At 47.6% G+C, this 11,534-nt stretch overlaps 1 long non-coding RNA gene across 1 annotated transcript; it reads right to left on the minus strand.

Moving 5' to 3' along the window:
* Positions 1–4,990: 4,990 nt before the first annotated feature.
* Positions 4,991–5,751, minus strand: LOC123988051. Its single transcript, XR_006829621.1, has 3 exons — positions 5,664–5,751; positions 5,510–5,591; positions 4,991–5,318 (listed from the first exon to the last, which is right to left on the minus strand). It is a non-coding gene; the product is annotated as an uncharacterized LOC123988051 (long non-coding RNA).
* Between the last annotated feature and the right edge of the window lie 5,783 nt (positions 5,752–11,534).

Here is an 11,534-nt window from a genome sequence, read left to right on the forward strand (position 1 = left end):
TGTAAAGCGTGGGCGTCAACGTCACTCCCCTATATTCTGTTGCTCTTGTCCCATCTCCTTTGTTCTTTATGGGCGCTATTATCCCTTCCTTCCAGCCCTCCGGCCATCCTTCTCCTCTCCACACCCTATTGTATATTTCCCAGACCCAATTCAATATCTCTTCCCCTCCGTATTTCCACACCTCGTTAGGAATCTCGCCCCCCCCCCCCCCCGTCGCTTTTCCATCTTTCAGTTTCGCCACCACTTTTCTTATTTCTTCCTTACTTATGTCCTCTTCTCCGTCCCCTTCCTGGTTTCTTTCACCCCCCAGCACTACTTTCTCCTCTGCACCACCCAGCAGGGTAATAAAGTGTTTCCTCCACTCCTCTTCCTTTATTCCCGTTTCCCTACTTCCTCTTCTTTTTCTTTCTCTGTTTATTATCTTCCATACCTCGTTTTCTGTTTTTGCCTCTTCCACCTCTTTTTCGAAATATTCTATCACCTTTGCCTTCTTTGCTTCGCATAACTTCCTATATTCCCTCTTTCTCTCTTTGTAGTCTTCCTCTTCTGCCTTTCTCTTCCTCCAATCTCTTAGCGCCTTTCTCACTTCTTTCTTCTTCCTCCTACACTCCTCGTCCCACCACCCTTTTCTTTTGAGCCTTTCTACTCCTTCTCTTCCTCTTTCAAGCCCCTTTCTAAACTCTTCCATCATTGTCTCTATATCCTCCTCCAGCTTTCCTCCCCTCTCCCTCCATCTAATTTCCTTTCTGAACCTTTCCCTTCCCTGCTCCGACCAGTTTCCTCTCGCCATTGGCCTTTCTTTCCCTCCTTCCTCTTCTTTTCCCGTTCTCCTCCCTTCTATTTTCAGTATCATTGGGTGGTGGTCTGAGTCAATTCTGTCTCCTATCTCGATTCTTTCGATTCTCTCTTTGCTCCCCTCTTCCGCTATTACATAATCTATCACTGTGTTCCCTCTGGCTCCCGTATACGTGAATTCCCCTTCCTCGTCTCCGCTTATGTTTCCATTCAGTATCTCCCAGCCCGTCCCTCTCAGGGTCCCTAGCAGTACTCTCCCCTCTGTATTTTGTTTTTTATCCTTTGATCTTCTCCGTCCCTCCACCTCTTCCCCCACCTGCCTCTTCACACCCCCTCCTTCCTCCCCTGTTCTCGCGTTAAAGTCCCCACCTATTAGTGTTATTCTCTCCTCCTCTATCTCTTCTATTCTTGTCCTCAGTTCTTTCATTTTTTCCTCTATGTCCTCGTTCACGTATACCCCTACTATTCTCCATTTTTCGTCTCCCCTCTTGAACTCTGCTGTCATTTATCCCCCCTTTTCCTCTTCATTTATTATCTTACCCTCTTCTCCCAACATGTACTCCTTCACTCCCATCAGCATTCCTCCCATTGCCCTTCCTTTTTTATTCTTTCTTTTTGCCAACTGCGCTTCCCATCTGTATCCTTTTGGCAGCTCTCCTTTCACTCTGTCCCAACCTTTCTGCTCTAGCCATGTCTCCAATAGAACTACTACGTCCCATTGTGCGATCGTCTTCCAGAAGTCCTCATCTTTGTTTCTAACCCCCGCACGGTTCCAAAATCCTATTTCCCACAGTTCCCTCTCTCTCCCTCCCTCTTTGCCCTTTTCCTTTATATTCTCTCTTGTCTCAGCTTTTTTCTCTTCCTTTTCCCTCCCCTTTCTCTTTTTCTCCTGTTTTTTTTCTTTTTCCTTCTCCTCCCTCTTGCCTCTCCCCTTTTCTCTCTTTTCTTCCCTGCTTACATGCCCCTCTCCTTCTCCTCTTTTATCCCTCAGTTCTCTTCCCCCGTCTTACTCGCCTCTCCCTGTTTTCCGTGCCACTCTTTCCCACCTCCTTCCTTTAACGTCTCTGTCTCCTCATCCCACCTCCACCATTCACCTTCTATTCTTATTTTCCCGTAATCCACCCATACGTTTCTCCCCTTTTCCCTCTCTTCCTTTGCGATTTTTCTTATCTTCCATTGTATCCTCCTTTCCTTCCATGTCAGGTCCTCTTCTATTCTTTCCTCTCCCCCCTCAGCGCTTTCTTCTTCGTCATCACGATTCTCTTGTGCTCCAATGACCTCAGCCTTAGCTGTACCATATTTATTTCCCTCCCCCCTTCCGCATACCCTACTGGCTTAACTTCCTCTATTGCGTCTTGTACTCCAATCTGCTTCATTATCACTTCTGCTCTCTCCTTCATCGCTTCTCTCTTCACTTTTATCCCTTTAATTATTATGTTCTTTCTCCTTTCCTCTTTTTCTTTCCATTCCCACTTCCTCTCTAGTTCTCTCAACCTGCTTGCTACCGCCTCTCCTCCTTTCTTTGCTCTTCTGTTCCCCTCCCCCAGCTTTTTATTTTCTCTTCAAATGTTCTCCAGTTATTGTTTTCTTTTTCCTTTTCCCCTCTTTCTATTTCCTCCACTTTTTTCATTAGTCTTTCCATTTTCTTTTCCATATCTCTGTTTTGTTCCATCCAGTTATCCTCCCTTTGCTTCATTTCCTCCTTTATCTTCCCTATTTCTCCTTTTATTCCTACTATCTCCTCTCTCATTTCTTTCCCTAGTGTCCTTGTGCTTGTTTCTATCCTCTCTCCCAGCTCTTTCTGCCCCTCTCCTAACTTTTTCATCATCTCTTTTAATTCTCCAATACCTCCTTCTTCCTCTGTTTTCTCCTTTTTCCTGTCAGGGGATCTCTCTATTAGGTTACTTTCTCTAAAAATCCACCCCTCTACTTGTGTAAGTTCTCCGCTCCTCCTCCCCCTGTTCCGCTCCCCTCTTCCGTTTCCAAATTTCCTCTATGCTTGGCATATTTCCTGTACTCATACTTTTTTCTCTCTTCAGCGCCTCTACGTTAGTCGGTCTGCCTCTTCTCACCCCTTTGTCCGCTTTTCCTATCTCTTCCTTTCCTTCTGCTGTTTGTCTCAAGTCTTTCGTTTCTTCTTTCCTACGCTGTCCTCCGTTTTCGTTTCTTCCTGGCTCTTCCTTATCCCCAGGCATCCCTTCTGCTCTCCTATTTTCCTTCCTGTCCCCTAGGTGTCGCTTCCTGCTCCCTCCTTTCTCGTGTTGCCGCGCTTTCCTATCCTCCACTCTCTCTAATCTCACACTTTTGTAGCCCTTTCTATCGGTCCTCTCTTTTCTTTTCTCCCTGTGATTTTCCTTTATCCTGCACTGCTCCCCCTTCTTTGCTCTCCCCACTCACTTTTTCTTCTATCCTTGTTTTTCGCTTTCTCACTTGTCACCTTTTCACTCTTTACTCGCTTCACTCACACGTCACACGTCCGTTCGCAACCGCTGCCCGCACGGGACTCGACGAAGTGTTAAGTGATAAGTGTCAATTGAACTGAATTAATTGAATTGAATTTTCTATTTAATTTAATTTTAATTTTAATTTTGTATTTATTCGTACGGAGGTGATTGTGGTGAAAGTGCGCGCTCTACGGTGATGCATTGTGTTTCATTGCAGTGTATGTGTTTCAAGTGGTGCTATTTGCTCTGTTTTGTTTATATTATATTATATTACATTATATTACATTATATTATATTATTTTATTTTATTATATTATATTACGTTCAATTTATGTTTCCATTTACGTTTATGTTTATGTGTTGAATATATTGAATATGCTATTTAATTATGCTATTATGTTATATTATATTATATATTATATTATTTTAGATTATTTTAGATTTTGGATTGTATTCAGTTATTCAGTCAATTCAGATAACTCAGTTATTTTAGTTATATTAGGTTATACCTAGTCAGTATTCTGTGCTGAATTAATTGTAAATTGTTTGGCATTGTTTATATAACTTCTTACCTTTATTTTATTATAATTGAGTGAATAAATGAACAGAGTAGCTGGTGGCGGCATATGACATATTAAATTAAATTAAATTAAATTAACTGACTTGATTTCTGATTATTAATATGTGTTTGTTTTTATTTCACCGTACCTGCTGTGATTATATCTATCTGTCTTACTTTGGGTCTTATATTTATGGAATTTAGTAGAGTTGTCTGGATTGGATGGTTTAATGAGTTTATTTTGTGCACTTATTGCGTTTATAATCCTTCTGTATATTTTAAGGATGGGTTTGATTTTGATTTCTTGATTTCTTAGTTCTTAGTTTCTTAGTCTTTCTTGTAGTATCACACATTGTTTCTAAGCTTTCAGAGGTTGTTTGGGTTCCTAGGCATTGTTAATTAATTGTAGACTATATGATATAGTATACATCTTTAGTACTCCTAGATATGAATGGCATTAACTTTGGTTTATTGGTTTATTGTTCGCGGCTCACTATTCTTATTCTTATTCTTGGTCATCTGACATGTTTCAGGGACTTCTTTCTCCAATTGTGTATTTATGTTTCACGTTTCACGTTTCTATAATATCGTTCGCTACTCATTTTGTAGCTCTTCGTACCCCTTCAGGATAATCTTTTGCATATTATGGTTAACGCAATTCTAGTGCAGCTGTGACGGTTGGTGGATCTGCGAATTTTGGATATTTACGGTACTTTATGCAATCTTCTGTATATTGATTTCTCCTATCTTAACTGCAATTCGATTCTGATTTTGATTTGGAAAATGTTAATTCAGTTTTGGTTAATATGGTGGATGCTCAGGGAAGCATACGCTGCAGTAATCTTTCTGGCATGGTACAATGTCTTTATTGTTTTCTATACATACATATGTGCGTCATGATTCCTTAAATTCTTTGAAATTCTGATCTCCTGGACCGTGGATCTCATTTGACTTTCTTATAATAATGTCTGGTTGGTTCTAGTATTCATATGTCTTCTTTATTAATCAGGATTAAAAGGGGTTGAATGGAATTGTATCATTTAAATTGACTATAATATAAGGAGTTTAATTAACTATCTATATTAGTATACTTTATTAAATTAAATTGATTGCACTTGGCGTGTTTTTGTTACATATTATACATATACATATGTTCATAATAATTTTATCTATTTTCTTCATTTTAGGGACTAGTTTTCTTTTATTTCTATATTGTGGTTCAGTAATTATACGGTAGTATGTGGTGTTTATTATTTGATTAGCTTTGTTCATCACACGTTGTACTACATTGACTTACCTGCATCTGCATTAGTATTAACGTTAATGTCAGTCTTATCGGAGCGGTATGATAATTCAGTAACAATCTACGCAATTTTAACTATTTGAATTGATTTGACTTGCTTCAGGTTTTATGCTGATTTACGTTTCATGTTGCTCCTCATATTATGTCAGGTGGGTATTTTCCTCTCCTATTAATCGTTACGTTTTGCCTCCACTTCTGTTGGCTGGCGTAGGGTTTTCTGCAAATGGATTAATATTATGATTTACGGTTTAATATTTAATATCATGGTATCTTATGATGTTAATAGTTCTATCTCTTCCTACTATGTTCATTATATTCATCATCATTCATGTTATGGGATATATATTGTTACTTATCTTTATTGTGATTTGCTAACAATAATTAATAATTTATTTATTTATTGCTCACTGCCTTCATTTGATGATTTGATTGTTTCTCCACCATCTTTGCTTATTAAACGAATTTGAGGTCGTGGTTGCGTGAAATGTTCCTGCAAGCAAGTTTAAGCAGTTTCAATAATTTCAAACAATAATTCCAATTATCAGTGTTACATTATGTTCACCATCTATTTCTTCTTTTGCTTTTATTCCCAGCTGATCTTCCCTTCTTTGAAGATTTAGTACTTTTCCCATTAATTGACGTGATAGGAATATATTATGTATCGTATACAATGTCTGACGTTAACGCCATTGATTGACCTGCTCAATTTTATGTTTTATGTTGCTCTTTTCATTTACGTTATCCTGGTGTAATGTCGCAGAGTTCTCCCTCTCACTGAGTTCTCCGCGTACTTTTTTGTATGATTTGTATCTACGTTGTTAGTTAGGTAGAGGTTCTTACTTACCTTTCGCTGGGCGAGGATACCTGTAGAAATAAGTCGTCCTGGTGGATGTAGACAGTAGAGTAGACGTTTAATTGAAGTTCACACACTTCCGAGCACAACAAATGTTTATTGGTAGTTCGTACAGTTCTTAACTTGCGCGTGTTTTACAATTGACGAATTGCTCTGTCGGGTCTCTGGGTCCCGTAGCAGAGTCGTATTTTGCGTATTTTGTACGCGTATTAGAATAAAATCCGGATTCGCGTTAACGGACTGGCCGATTCTGAACGAGTTTCACGGAAGTGATCGGGTCGCGATGACTTTAAGTCTGCACTAAATTTGATCTGATACGAGTTCTGTACTATAGTTGGTCTGTGTGCGGGCGGTTTGGTCTCGTTATTATATATTGATTAATGAGGTCGACTTTTGATTTGGCAATTCGGGTGAACCACCTCGTCCGGATCGTCAGCGTTCTCGCCGTACGACGACCCGGCTGAGTTGCTCACTCAGAATTTTTGCGGAGCGATGAATTTGGATGGTGCAATAGAAGTTCAAAGAATTTGTATCGCGAAATGTAAGTTTAAAGAATCTGTATAGCGAAATATAAGTTTAAAGAATTTAGGTGGCGAAATAGCGGCTTAAAGAGTTTGGGTGGCGAAATAGAAATTTTAAAGAATGCGTCACAGGACGTGACACTGGTTATCTTGGCTATGTGGGCCTCGCAGGAGGGATTCTCAGCTTTTCAGCTTCGCTGGTTTGAGCACTTTATATAAGCTCTCAGTTCTCTTCTTATTATCTGTAATTCTTCTTTCAGTCACTTTGATATTTTTAATAGATGATTATGAGGAATTCCCCGTCGCACATGCATTTATTTGTTATACTATATAGCGTACCTTTCTGTTGTGGTGATCTTGTTTCTTCATTTTGTGGTAATGCGTGTACCCACTTCGCATGAGAATCTGCTGTCTATAGTATACTTTATACTTTACCTTTTACTTTTGACAATATTGGCATTCTGTGTTTTACTTCTTCTGGCATTGCTATCTGCTATTGTCTGGCATCTTTGCATCTTTGCTTTACCTTTTACATCCTTGGTTCATTTTCATTTCAGTTTTATAGTTTGTTTGAATTTTATTTGAACAGTGTGTCCAAATTGTGTGCTAGGGTTAAATATTAAATACTCTTTACTATTATTCCCTGCTGCTTGGTTGCTTGGCTGGATGTTGACGTCTGAGGTTTTGAGGTTTTGTTGGTTAATTGCTTTGCTCTGCTTATGTTGAGTCCACATATGCTCGTCTGTTTACTCGCTTGCCATGCTTCTTATGTTTAGTTCACATGTTCGCATGTTCGCATGTTTATTATTGTTCGTCCTTTCATTTTAACTGTTTCATAAACTGTTCTGTGCATCAGATGCATATTATACGCTGATTTTTGTTGAATTTTGTGATCTAGTTACGTTTAATCACGTTTAATTATGTTTATGTTTATTATAGCTATTATGTTTATCATTTTATCATTATTTACTGTTCGTGTATCGGTTCTATTCATGGACTTATTGATTTACTGATTCACTCATTCATTCACTCATTCACATATTATTGTTGCATTTTGGGGTATCCAATGTGCTATGCTTGTCGTGAGCGTTTGTGTGTGTGTGTGGAGTATGTATGGGACAAGTCACCGAGGATTGCAGCCTACGAAGACGTGGTACAGTCAACCGGGGTAAGGACTCGCCCCGGGACCTGGCTGTGTTGAAGAGCAAGCCCTGCTGAAGCAGGTGAACACATGGCGCGACCACCCGTTAAGCAGGAGCTCCGGTTCCTGGTCGTGTCCGAAGAGGAAGCCCTGACCTCGCTTTGCAGGCTGGTGAAGACATGGCGCGACCACCCGTTGAGCAGGAGCTCCGGTTCCTGATCGTGGCCGAAGAGCAAGCCCTGCTGAAGCAGGTGAACACATGGCGCGATCACCCGTTGAGCAGGAGCTCTGGTTCCTGGTCGTGGCCGAAGAGAAAGCTCCTGAACTCGCTTAGCAGGCTGGTGAAGACATGGCGCGATCACCCGTTGAGTAGGAGCTCCGGCGGCTGGTCGTGGCCGAAGAGGAACGCCTGTCCTGGCAAAATGCTAGGCAGGCGAAGAGGTGGCGCGTTCACGCCGGGATGGTGCGATCCTTGAGGATGTCCCCCCGGTGCCGATCGTTGCTGAAGAAAAATTCCTGCGTGTACTGCTCAGGTTGAAAATGTCCTACCGCAAGATCGGAGGTGCAACGGCGTGGATCCGCAGATGTCCCATGGTGCCTAGCGCATGGCGTTTTTGCGGGAGGACAGAATAATGCGAAATGCATTGAATTGCCAAAACGCCGTTGTGGCTATACCTTGGTATTCTTTATATATCCCAAAGGATGAAAAGGTACTGGCGGCCCACACAGGGAAGAGGTTTTAGTGGGTAGTATATCCAGCCACAGGACTGTCCCCTCTGGACTACCTGCTCAAGGTCGCCCCTTCTGGGCTGAAACCTACTCTTGGGCTAAACCCCACCCTTCGGGGTCGGGTTGCCAGGTTGTCCCCTTCTGGGGTTGCCTCCTTGGGTTTGCCCCCACCAAACGGGCGCCAGGCTGCCCTCTCAGGGCGGGTATAAGTCCCACACTGCCCGGGCCCCCTCTAGCCGACTAGACGAAAGGGGATCTTCCTGCGCGTGCATAAATGCATTTCCTCTTCTATAAAAAAAAAAAGGTTCCACGGACCTGGCCAAGTGTACTGGCTGGGCGGGGAGGTGATACCCCGACGTATCGCGTCCCCAGGTGGCGGATAGGGGAATGCTCGCCATGCACTTTTCGGAGTGCATGTAGGGTAGGAGCGATAGCTCCCGCGGACCAAACACCAAGGGAAGGAAAGCCCATTAAAACCTCCCCTGTGACAGGGGGATAGAATACAGACACGGTAACCCCTGCCTGTCGTACAAGGCGACTGAAAGGGGGACGATCGCTGCCGCTGGAATGGCCTCAATGAGGACTTGGGGCTATGCCGGCGTGGTCCTTGGGCTACAGCCTTTGGACTCTGGAAGGTACTACCACGCCGGTAAGGTCCATGGCTGAGAGGCGATGAAGGATGCAGCGGCGTCGTTGAGTTCTCCAGGGGCCAGGCTGCGTCGCAATCTGGTGCGGGTAGCGAACCCGGAGTGCCCTAGCAATTATACCGTAATCCAGTGGTCAAGTTTCGCTGGAACGGGAGGCTTGCCTTAACCGGCCGGCCTGCGAGGATGACAATCTCTTCAAAAATCCCTGCCCCAAGCTGCGGCACGCGGTGAGGAGAGTACCCCTGGTTAGCACCATGGGTGGCTGGTGGGTGCACCAGTCGCTAGCGACCAACCCCGGGGTACCTGGCGACCCCCCGGGTGTATCTGCCTTACCCAGGTAAGGCGGCTCTGCCTGGGCGGACCTAGGATCCGACCTACTCGTGGGACGAACATGGAAAATTCTACAAACCAAAAACAAAACGCAGGACGGGGCGAAACGATGACAAACCAGGCAAGGGAACCTGACACGGTCAGGTCGGCGAGGGATGAGGAGACGGCGCAGCCGGGGCCCAGGCGGGCCGCGGCTCCCGCTCGGGTCAGAAGGGCGCGACCCATGTCGGCGGGATCCACCAGGGGCAGCAGGGCTTCTTCTGCTGCCTCTGATAGGGGATTCTGGCGACAGCCGGTTGGCAGCGAGGACGAGTCGGATGGGTCGGTGATCTCGGTGCCGCGAACGACCCCCAGCACCTCGGCTGCGGCGAAGAGGGGACGCCCCCATTCATCGGGAGACTACGTGGCCCTTGCCGCGAAGAAAGAAGAATTCCTGCGCATACAGCGGGAGGAGATGGAGCTCCAGGCAACTAGGGAGCTACTTGTCGTCGGCGCGGCCCCCCGCCAGGCAAGCCGGTCGGCCCTGAAGCTGAGGGAGGCGGAGGAAACTGCGCGGGAGGTGCGCCACCTCCCCTCGCCAGACCTTGTGGCGCGAGCCATGGAGGGCGCCGTAAAGGTCGAGAAGGTTGCGGGGTGCTCCAAAAACCTGAAGGGCACGTGTGTCCGTGCCCTCAGGGAGGAATCCCGTGACGTGGAGGCGGTCGTAAACGAGCTGGGGCTGAGGGCCGCGCGGCACCGCCACGACCACGAAACGGAGGAGCTCAGGGCCCAATTAGAGCTCCGCGACGCCAAAATAGCGTCACAAGGGGAGGAGATTGCGACGCTGCGGCGGGAGCTAGAGGCTCTGCGCAAGAGGCCCCCGGCGGTAGAAGCCCCGGCCGCCCCGGGCACCAGGAAGGCGTTGCGGCCGGCGTCCCCGCTGGAGCTGGAGGCCCGGCCGAAGAGGAGCTGTCGGTGCGCTACCACGTTGGAGGAGACGGAGGACCCCGCCCCGGTGTGTCCACCGTCGCTGCTGCGACAGCAGGGGGGCGGGCCGTGGACGACCCCACCGAGCACGAGGCCCCGGCCGCCAAGGGGGGGGGGGCCGGGACGTCGGGGCCGGCCGCGCTCACGGATGGCATCGCTGCCCTCGTCGCGCGGAGCGTGGCCGACCTCCGGCGGGAGCTCGTCGGGGAGCAGGCTCGGCTCCACCCCCAGGCGGGCGCCGCCGGGCACCCCTCTCCTGCCACCTCTGGACGGCAGGCGAAGGGGCAGAGGCAACAGCGCGGGGATTCCACGACATCCGGGGGGACTCTGCAGCCCCAGAAAAAGGTTTCGGGGGCGGCTGTGACTCGCGCGCCTTCCCGCCCTATGTCCTCCTCCGGCTCGTTCGTTGACGACAGGATGGCAAAAATCCAGGAGGACCACCGCCAGGAGACCGAGGCGTCGTCCAAGGTGGAAGGCCGCAAAGCCAAGAAAGCAGAGGAGGCGAAGAAGAAGGATGTGGAGATGGCCCCCCCTCCGCCGCCGGCTAAGAAGACGAGGAGGAGGACGACGACCGGGACGACAAATCCCCCGGCCGCACGAAAGGAGGGAACCGCGGGGGGCAAGGCGACAAAGGAGGCCACAAAGTAGCCCCGCATCGCCCGCCCCCCCAAAACATCGGCGGTCACGCTAACGGTTGCTCCCGGGGCGAAGACCACCTGCTGTGAGGCCATGATCAGGGCCAGGCAGGAGGTCGACCTCGCGGAGATCGGCATCACCGATCTCCGGCCCAGGCGCGCGGCCATCGGTGGTCTCGTCCTGGAGATCGCCGGGACGGAGGGCGGCAAAGGCGGCGGCCCTGGCTAGCCGCCTCCAAACTGTGTTCCGCGGGTCCGATGAGGTTAGGGTGGCGTGCCCAGTTAAAATGTGCGAGATCCGCCTCATCAGGCTCAACGATTCGGTCACCCGGGAGGAGGTAGCAGCGGCGGTGGCAACCGGAGGAGCCTGCACCGCGGAGGAGGTCAAGGTGGGGGAGATTCGCGCCCCACCCCGTGGCCTGGGGAGGGTCTGGGTGAGGTGCCCCCTCACCGCAGCCAACAAGGTCGTCGACGCGGGGAGGCTGAGGGTCGGCTGGTCCTCAGCACGGGTCGAGGCCCTGGCGGCTCACTCCCTGCAGTGCAACCGCTGCCTGGAGACTGGACATGTCAGGAGGCGGTGTCCCTGCGGGGTCGATCGTTCGGATCGTTGC

Source organism: Osmia bicornis, chromosome 8 (genome assembly GCF_907164935.1).
Source record: "Osmia bicornis bicornis chromosome 8, iOsmBic2.1, whole genome shotgun sequence".
In the NCBI taxonomy this organism is placed as follows: domain Eukaryota; kingdom Metazoa; phylum Arthropoda; class Insecta; order Hymenoptera; family Megachilidae; genus Osmia; species Osmia bicornis.